Source organism: Hylaeus volcanicus, chromosome 9, assembly GCF_026283585.1.
Source record: "Hylaeus volcanicus isolate JK05 chromosome 9, UHH_iyHylVolc1.0_haploid, whole genome shotgun sequence".
NCBI lineage: Eukaryota > Metazoa > Arthropoda > Insecta > Hymenoptera > Colletidae > Hylaeus > Hylaeus volcanicus.
Genome location: NC_071984.1, coordinates 3,067,003 through 3,076,520, shown reverse-complemented (window position 1 = coordinate 3,076,520; position 9,518 = coordinate 3,067,003). Strand labels below are relative to the sequence as shown.

Here is a 9,518-nt window from a genome sequence, read left to right as displayed (position 1 = left end):
TCTCTCTCTCTCTCTCTCTCTCTCTCTCTCTCTCTCTCTCTCTCTCTCTCTCCTCTCCCGCCGCTCTCTCCCCTCAATCGCGTCATTCTATCTACGATCCTTCTTCGAGAGTTTGTGTTAGTGCTCACTCGCTTTTTCCGTCTCTTCGCGTTTTTCTTCCACGGTAACGCCCTTCGCTGATCAACAGAGGAGTAGCCATCTTGAACGCGCGCGAAATTGTAGGTTAGGATCGAGTTTTTTCCTTGGAAAAGTATCGATCTAACGGCAAGATCCGTTCGATGGAGTATCGTCGCGTCGATTGATACTGTTGTTATTTATTCGACGACATCGGGATCGCAGGGTTCGAATGATACAACGAGACTGATAAAAATAGGTCTATACGCGATTTAATGCAAGCGATGCATACAGTGAAAAAATGTATGGTTAGGAAGAAAAAACGATACACGATAGAAACAAAAGAGATCACGTCGGGTGTCTTCTGGCGGCATGCCATGTTCGAGAGCTTACGTCAGCCTACATTTCCAATAGATACGCGGACAATTTCTATTTCGATGTTTGGAATCGATGTAAGTAATTTATCTCTACCTTCTTTGAGGTACCGGGAGAGGGGGAGGATGGGAGGGAGGGGGAGCAAGTATTAAAAGTTTTTTGGGTATATTTTCTTTTACACCAGAATTCGTGTATTTATACAGGGTGTCCCAAAAATGTTGTAACACATTGAAAGGGGTGGTTCGGGAGGCGATTTGAAACAACTTTTTCTTTAGCGAAAATGTTGTCCGAGGCTTCGTTATGGAGATATTAACGGAAAACGACGACCAATCAGAGCGCGCGTATACCGTTGGAGTGGCCGCGGTAGCGTATGAGCGCGACCGCCTAGCGCGTAGCCACGCCCACTGCTGGCGCTCCATCGGCATACTCGCGCTCTGATTGGTCAGTGTTTTCCGTTAATATCTCCTCAACGAAGCCTCGGACAACATTTTCGCTAAGGGAAAAGTTGTTTCAAATCACCTCCACTTTGTACATACAAGGTGTCCCAAAAACGTTGTAACACCTTGAAAGGGGTGGTTCGGGAGGTGATTTGAAACAACTTTTTCCTTAGCGAAAATGTTGTCCGAGGCTTCGTTGAGGAGATATTAGCGGAAAACCCCGACCAATCAGCGAGCGCTCCATTGGCATACTCGCGCTCTGATTGGTCCGGAGCTTTTCGTTAATATCTCCTTAACGAAGTCGTGTACAACATTTTCGCTAAAGAAAAAGTTGTTTCAAATCACCTCCCGAACCACCTCTTTCAATGTGTTACAACATTTTTCGGACACCCTGTATTCTTGAGGTTTAACAAAAATTAACGAATTTTTCTTTCGTTAAAAGAAAAAAAAAGAAAAAAGTGACGAAAAGTATTCAACACTCGGGCTACCCCCGATTCGGTTTTTTCTGTTCTCTGGATATCGTGAAAAAGTAAGATTCCAAGAGCACTTTCCGAAGCGGAACTCTCGATTAATTTGGGAAATTGCACCGAAATTTCGGGCGCTAACTTAGCGCAAACTCGGAATAGGGAAGCATCGACAGGGAATCGCGAACAGGTTTCTGGTCAGAGGCTAAAGTGGCCAGACGGTTAATGAGACCTGTCTAAGCGATTTATTCGTCAGGCTCGATGGCATCGGCCCGATGCATCTCTTAATCAAGATTTCGACTGCAGAGCCATGCGTTTCTGATCTCTCCCCCACTCTCCCGAAACTTATTTGGCTAATTGAAGAAAGCGACCCTGTGGCGACTGAGAGTGTCGCAGTTCCCGTTCGTTGTAATTTCATTAGGGGATGTCTGATTCGGCGTTCTTGATCGATTATTGATCCCTGTTGGGTTGGTCTTTGAGGCTGGATAAGGTATTTTCCTAAAGTGGATAGTTGCTTGTCTTAAAAAAAATCGTGGGACTCTTAATAATGAATATTTTGGGTTGATAATTATTTTCCGTGTGGATCTCATGGAATTCTACGGAAAATGTATAGAAAATTTTTCTCTGAAGCGAAGATCCAATTTTTAAAAAAATTAAAGACTGATTCTTTTAAGAATTTGCAAAGTGCTCCCTCTATTTTGATCAAAATCTGAAATTGTCTACAAAAATTATTTTTCACTTCCTCGATCACAATGGAACATATTTTGTTAAATAACATATAGGTGTAACTTCTACTGTTTATAAGAAAAAAATTTCTAAAGGGAAGGGGACATATGGTTTAGGTTTTCTTATCTTGCTTATCTTAAAAAAATTCGTAGGTCTCTTAATAATGATTATTTTGGGCTGACAATTATTTTCCTTGTAGATCCCATGGAATCCTACGGAAAATGTATAGAAAGTTTTCTCCTGAAGCGAAGATCCAATTTTTTAAAAATGAAAGAATGATTCTTTTAAGAATTCTCAAGGGGGTTGCTCCGTCGATTTTGATCATAATCTAAAATTGTCTATAAAAATTATTTTTCAATCTCTCGGTCAAAATGAAACATTTTTTGTTATATGTCATGTAGGCGTAACTTCTATCGTTTACAAGAAAAAAATTTGATAAAAATTCAACGATAAGTCGACAAAAATAAAAATTAAGATATCTCAAAAAATATCTGTTTCTCGAAAAAATTCATGCGTCAACAATTTCATATCTCGTCGAGATGTACAACTCTTGTTTAAAGCATTTTTCCGATGGACCACTTTTTATCCCACTATTATTCCAGTATCGCTATTTAATCACAAATATAAAAACTACCTAACCTTCAAAAATTCGTAGCTCTCTTACTAACGAACGTTTATAATAATTTATTATGATATAATCAAACCTCTTGCAAGTCCAACAAATTTTATAATTCGTAGAATCGTATGAATGAAAAGGATTCGGTAGAGGAGTAGAAAAGTTTACAGTACCTTTAAAAAAAATCCTAACCTATACTGTCCCTGGACTGCGAAATCAGTTGTTGGAGGTGGAGTGGAGCGGCCTTAGGGTAGAACAGGTCCTGTACGAGAAATCCTTGGTTAACTGGTCCAGAAGGAGGAAATCACGACCAGTCACAATCGCAGGGTTAATCGAACGAGTAAATACAATGCGAACCCGGTGCTCCTACCGCTCCGGAATCCCTAATGTTAGGTCCATAAGCTCCTGGCTCTGCTTGACAAAATATTTACGGCCACCCCTTCGAAAATGTTCGCCCTTCGTTAACGGAGGAAGATCTCTAAAAATATCGATAATAAAGTAGAACTTGTATTTTATAAATATATACTAGTTGTAAAAAAAAAAACAGAGTTGCGAAAGTTGGTACCTCAACGTGGCAAAATGGCGGGAAAATATTTCAGTTTGAAGCGGAGTCGTTAATAATTGTATGGGAAGTCGCAAAATTTGTTATATAAACAATAATAAGCAAAATTGTAATGGCTAGCAGGTTGGGACTTAGGTTATCTATATACAGGGTGGTTATAGGTTATCTACAGGGTGTCCCAAAAATGATGGAGATCATTGAAAGGGATGGTTCGGGAGGTGATTTGAAACAACTTTTTCCTTAGCGAAAATGTTGTCCGAGGCTTCGTTGAGGAGATATTAACGGAAAACACTGACCAATCAGAGCGCGAGCATGCCGATGGAGCGTTCGTGGTAGCGTATGAGCGCGGCCGCCTAGCGCGTAGCCTACGCTCCATCGGCATACTCGCGCTCTGATTGGTCGGGGAGCGCGGCCGCCTCGCGCTCTGATTGGTCAGTGTTTTCCGTTAATATCTCCACAACGAAGCCTCGTACAACATTTTTGTAAAGGAAAAAGTTGTTTCAAATCACCTCCCGAACCACCTCTTTCAATGTGTTACTACATTTTTCGGACACCCTGTATATTCCCATGAAATAATATACACGTTTATTCCCCATAATTTTTCGTTTATAATTCGTTTTACAGTGTTGTAATGTAAAGGTATAATATCGAGAATCTATGAATTTAGCAATTTCCACTTCCACTTCATTTTACTTCCTAACCTTCGTGGATGTAAGGTACTATCTCCATAAAAACCATCGCAGACGGTAATTTTCATCAGCGTCGAGTCGAAAGTTCTAACCACCAGGGAAAGTTACCCTGTTCCGTCGGTGGTTCTTACCAGAGGTTGCTTTCACCCCTAATTCGCTGTATAATATTCATTTCGAAGCATTCGGTCATTATTTGGAACCTCGCACTTCTAAATTTATATGTATTATTTTGATTTTATTCGTTAATTAAATTTTAAACAGTCTCGAATACTTTGGACAGTCGCGGTGAATTCGAAATCTTTGATATCCCTCTACTAAGTTTAACTTTATAATTTGTAAAATAATATTAACGAAAAGAATTGATCGGAAGGTTAGAACAAATTATTTGTTAACAATCTTTCTCGATCACGTTATTCGAAATGTTAGTAAACAGTAAAACTATAAGTATAAAATAGTTTGCAAGTGTACCTGATAATTATCAGTAATAAAGATTGATTTTCTCTCTTCGAATTCAATTATTTATCGTTCTAATTTCAAACAGAAACATCGAACCGCCATTTAGCCACGTTAAGATACCAACCTTGATATTCTAACTCAGTTTTAAGATCATTCATTAATATAAAAACTTACAATGTTAATCTTTTGATTTTTCTCATTTTAAATTTCGCGCCAAAATCTCTTAAATTTTATAATGTGTTGATTTCTCGAATATTTCCGTTTTAAATTTCCCGCCAAAATTACACTCGCAGCATAACACCAGTTGGCTGCAGTTGCTTGTTAATAGAGGCGTCGTGCAGCTTTGTGCTGATCGAGAAAACTTTTTCGAGGGTAATTTTGATTCTCTGACAGGTAAAAACAGGTAATTTGTTTGTAATCTGTACGATATTATTCAGATAGTTGCTTTCTAACGCTGCAACTCACGCAGAAGCTGGGACAACACTAATAATTCGTGTTTGGCCACGGACCAAACCCCAAAGAGACCGTAGCATGTGTGCCGTTGTTTGCTAAACGGACAACGGCGTGAATTAGGGAGGCTACGGCGTTAATGTTAAATAAATACGCCGCGCCTAAATAAAATCCAACGAGCCGACAGATGTCCGCCCCGTTTTGGATAAATATTTAAGCCTCGCTTCATACGCTCCGTTGCTTTCACGCTTCCATCCCTGTATAGTTCTTCAAAACTTCCCTTCGTCGCTCACTTGTGGCTTGGGGAATTCATTCTGAGCTGTTCATGCTAAATTCATTAGCATCTATTCCTGAAGAAGAATCAAATGACTCTTAATCTCCCAAAATTTCCATCATTTAGCAAAGTAGTCCCATCGTAATGCTGGGAGTGCTTTGTTACTCAGTTGTAGGATATCAGACATGTGCAATTAATTCTGAGCATAGAACGTAACCTATTAGCATTTATTTGTGAAGGAAAGTCGGATGACTTTTGATCATTTGTGATTTCCATTATTTGTAAGCGAAGAAGTTTATCGTAGCACTAAAACTGCTTAACCTTATCTAAACTTTGTCCAACTTTGGGCACAAGTGAGAAAAGAAACAATAATTGTCAATTGTTTAGCCATACATTCCAATTCTTGGAATTCTATGTACACAATATCCAGTGGAATAGGAAATAGGTGTATCGTAAGGCTTGAATACTTTAATTCAAGTCGTTCATCACATAAATGTTTTGACTTTTTTAAACCTTGTTAATCATATTAGACACAGGTGAAAGCAGAAACAGTAATTATCGATTGTTTAGTGTATTCTGAATTTTATGTGTACAATGTCCAGTGGAATAACAAATGGATATAACTTAAGGGTCAAATACTTAAATTTCTTCAGATTTTATCAAACCGTAGAGCCTAGAGGAAGAAAAAACATTTATTACAAACTATTAATCCTCTCCAATTGGCTATTTTCTATTTGAATTCCATTTGTTACTCTTTTAGAAATTAATTGTATTAATCTACAGTTTGGAGTAAATTAAGTATCATAGTCAAATAAGAAAGGACACTTTGCCTTTGTGCAAATGGTTTTCATCTTATTTAACATATTTCCCTGAGAGTATTAATTGTAATTTGGCTAATAGCAACCAAGTATGGGATATATATGTCCTACAAGGTCAGGAAGGTTAAACATATTTTTGTAGATCGCTTTCATCACAGAATGAAATGGCCAAGGCCATTTATTATAGTGCTGTGAATACCTCAACTACTTCAAACTTTATCAAGCCATAAGAAGCAACAGTGATCATAAATTGTTTAGCAAATTCTTGGAATTCTCTTCTGTGACAGAGTTAATCCAATTGAAGTAGTAAAGGTTGTTTATGGTAAGGTTACGAATACTTGAACTTTTTCCAACTTTATCAAACCATAGAGCTTTAGTTAAGGAAGAAACAATGACTTGATTGTCAATTAGACAAAGTATTAGTCTAATTTTTGGAATCCTCTGTCACTTATAATTAAATAATGAGCACAGTTTATTATGGTTGAACATTATTGAAGTGTGTAGTTTGACCGAAAGAGGATCCAGTGAATGTTCAACAGTGTAGAATAATGAAGATGGTTTATGATAGTGCTACGAATACTTCAATTTCTTCAAATATTATTGAAATATGCAGTCTGAGTGAAAGAAGAACCAGTGATTCTAAATCATGAATCAAATGGTGGGAATTTTCTCTCATGGCCACAATATTCAACAGTGTAACGAAGATAGTTCACCATAGTGCCACGAATACTTCAACTTCTTCAAACCCAATCAACCTGCATGGTTCAAGTGAAAGAAGAACCAGTGACTACGAACCGTTATCTAAATCTTTCTAATCCTCCTTTGTTGACAACGTCAAATAGAACTAAACGAAGAAAGGTGGACCAAGAAATGAATTATTTATTATCATCGTTACACAAATGGTATCAATTATTCCAAGAGAATTCTCCCGACTGGAAGCACATGACTTATCGTCATTCCTAACGAATCCACGCCTGCAATTCATGATGTAATCACGATTCGATCAACGTAACCGTGCTCGTCGACGATCAGAGGAAAAAAAAACTTGGACAAGAGTCACCGTAAGGACGACCCACGGGCAAAAAGGAAGAGCGACGAGCCGTGGAAGCTCGTCGAGGTAGCTCGTCGAGGTCCCTCCGGCTCGTCAGAGCGCAATGGCGGCTGCGGGGCGGGGCGGGGGGTGGTGGGGGTGGGGGTGGTGTAGAGGCAATGCTCGTAATTGGCTCTAGTTGGCCAAATGAAATATTTAACGAATAAAATAAACGGAAAGCGGCGGTGACCTGCATGTTAAAGTAGCGGATTTATTTGCTCTACCGTTTATCTGACCAGCAAACCCACCCTCGACCCCCCCCCCACCCCACCCCCAGGTGTCCCTACCCTCGTCTCGCTCCCCCTGTCCCCCCCCCCCCCCCCCCCCCCGTCATCCCACGTTCGTTTCTCGACGTGTGTGTATGTGTGTGCACGCAGGGGGGTGGGTGGGAGGGAGGGATATTCCACCCCTAGATTTTCCAGGGGCGGCTCCGTAGGACGGGGCTGAGTGGCAGCCAGCCGTGAAAGAGGGGGTAAAAGGGGGTGGACTCGGTCGAGGCCGGAGGGTGGGCGACCGGGGACACCATGATGAACGTGATTGCCCTTTCCGGACGGCAAACACCGCTATCGGATTTTTATCAGTCGTCCCCCGCTGAACGGGACGCTGTTCGAGGAAATTCCAACAGAAATTCGACGAACGTCGAAAACACTCGAGGCGGTCTTTCTCTCGTACCCCTCGATTAATCGATCGGTGATTTTACATGAACCAACCAACCAACCAACCCCCTGCCCCCTGCACCCCCCCCGCCCGCCCCGTGGTGCCGGGAGTGTTTGCCGGCAAACAGAGATGTTGTTTGGAATTTACGGGTTCGTACGACGTTTTTAAGATTTTTTTTTTGGTTTTGTTTTGTTTTTTTTTTTCTTTTTTTTTCTATCGCGAAACGATGATTGCATGACGATCGCGTATGGTGATTGTGCATCGACGGTTGTACACGATGACTGCGTACGACGACTTTGCGCAAGGATCGCGTATAAAAATCGGAAGTCAACTCGGAGTTTCGCTCGGTCTGTTGCGCGACCCTTAAATTTCACTCGTTTGTAGTTCCTTGAATTCCCGCTAAGGTAGACAGCGAGACACCATGAAGGACTGTATAAGGAGATCCAACTCCGTACGAATGTTACTAGAAAACTGTTATCAAAATCCCGAGCTTCGAGTTATGAATATTTCGTCCACTCGCGGCGCAAGTGAGCACAGACTACGATATATATATATATATATATGGTAGATATTTGTGCATTTATGGAGACTACTTTATGGTGAAAAATGCTGCGACGCGATGAATTGGGTGGGCAGTAACGGAATAAATATGTATGATGGCCTCTGTGCATTTATCGTAGAGATATTTGTGCATTTATGGAGACTACTGTATGGGTGAAAAATGCTGCGAGGCGATGAAATGGGTGGCCAGTAACCTAATAAATATGTATGATGGCCTCTGTGCATTTATCGTAGAGATATTTATGCATTTATGGGGACTACCGTATTGGTGAAAAACGCTGCGAGGCGATGAAATGGTTGCGTAGTAACGGAATAAATATGTATGATGACCTCTGTGCATTTATCGTAGAGATATTTATGCATTTATGGGGACTACCGTATTGGTGAAAAATGCTGCAAGGCGATGAAATGGTTGGGTAGTAACGGAATAAATATGTATGATGGCTTCTGTGCATTTATCGTAGAGATATTTATGCATTTATGGGGACTACCGTATTGGTGAAAAATGCTGCGAGGCGATGAAATGGTTGCGTAGTAACGGAATAAATATGTATGATGGCTTCTGTGCATTTATCGTAGATATATATATACTACTATTACTACTAGCGCCGCGAGTGGACGAAAGGGATTTTGATAACACTTCTACACTACACAGTTGGAACTCCTTATACAGTCTTCATGCGAGACACTAACGATACAATTAATATGTAACCGCTTCTGAAACGCCATCTTCCGGATCACGGTCGCGATCGAAGTTTAACCACGACTGCGATCGTGATTGTGTGATCACCGTGAAAAATGTACAGACTTGGCGGGCGCGCAAGAGTTGGAGAGATTGAAAATCAAGTGACCATATATCTCACCACCTACTGCACCATACTTAATGATTTCCCGCGACAGGACATTTTTATTTCTCCGAAATACCCTTTATTGGTTTGTGACGTACTAAGAACCAATTGTAACGGAACGTTCTTTTGTTGCTATAGTCAAATCTCCTTAAATACATAAATTTCTCTACGATAAATGCACAGAAGCCATCATACATATTTATTCCGTTACTACCCAATCATTTCATCGCCTCGCAGCATTTTTCGCCCATACAGTAGTCTCCATAAATGCACAAATATCTCTACGTTAAATGCACAGAAGCCATCATACATATTTATTCCGTTACTGGCCACCCATTTCATCGCCTCGCAGCATTTTTCGCCCATACAGTAGTCCCCATA

At 40.4% G+C, this 9,518-nt stretch overlaps 1 protein-coding gene and 1 long non-coding RNA gene across 3 annotated transcripts in view; one reads left to right on the top strand and one right to left on the bottom strand.

The window, feature by feature from the left end:
• LOC128881846 (uncharacterized) overlaps positions 1-3,461 on the bottom strand; it is a 25,034-nt gene extending 21,573 nt beyond the window's left edge. The window contains exon 1 of the long non-coding RNA XR_008458197.1: positions 2,906-3,461. This is a non-coding gene — a long non-coding RNA (uncharacterized LOC128881846). The remainder of the gene's footprint in view (positions 1-2,905) is intronic.
• LOC128881837 (paired mesoderm homeobox protein 2A-like) overlaps positions 1-9,518 on the top strand; it is a 23,243-nt gene that overhangs the window by 12,263 nt on the left and 1,462 nt on the right. The window contains exon 1 of one of the 2 annotated variants that reach the window (XR_008458192.1): positions 3,926-4,842. The exons of the other annotated variant lie outside the window; for it this stretch is intronic. The gene's annotated coding sequence lies outside the window, so the exon portion shown is untranslated. Of the gene's footprint in view, positions 1-3,925; positions 4,843-9,518 lie in introns of those variants that run through there. 2 annotated transcript variants of the gene reach the window in all.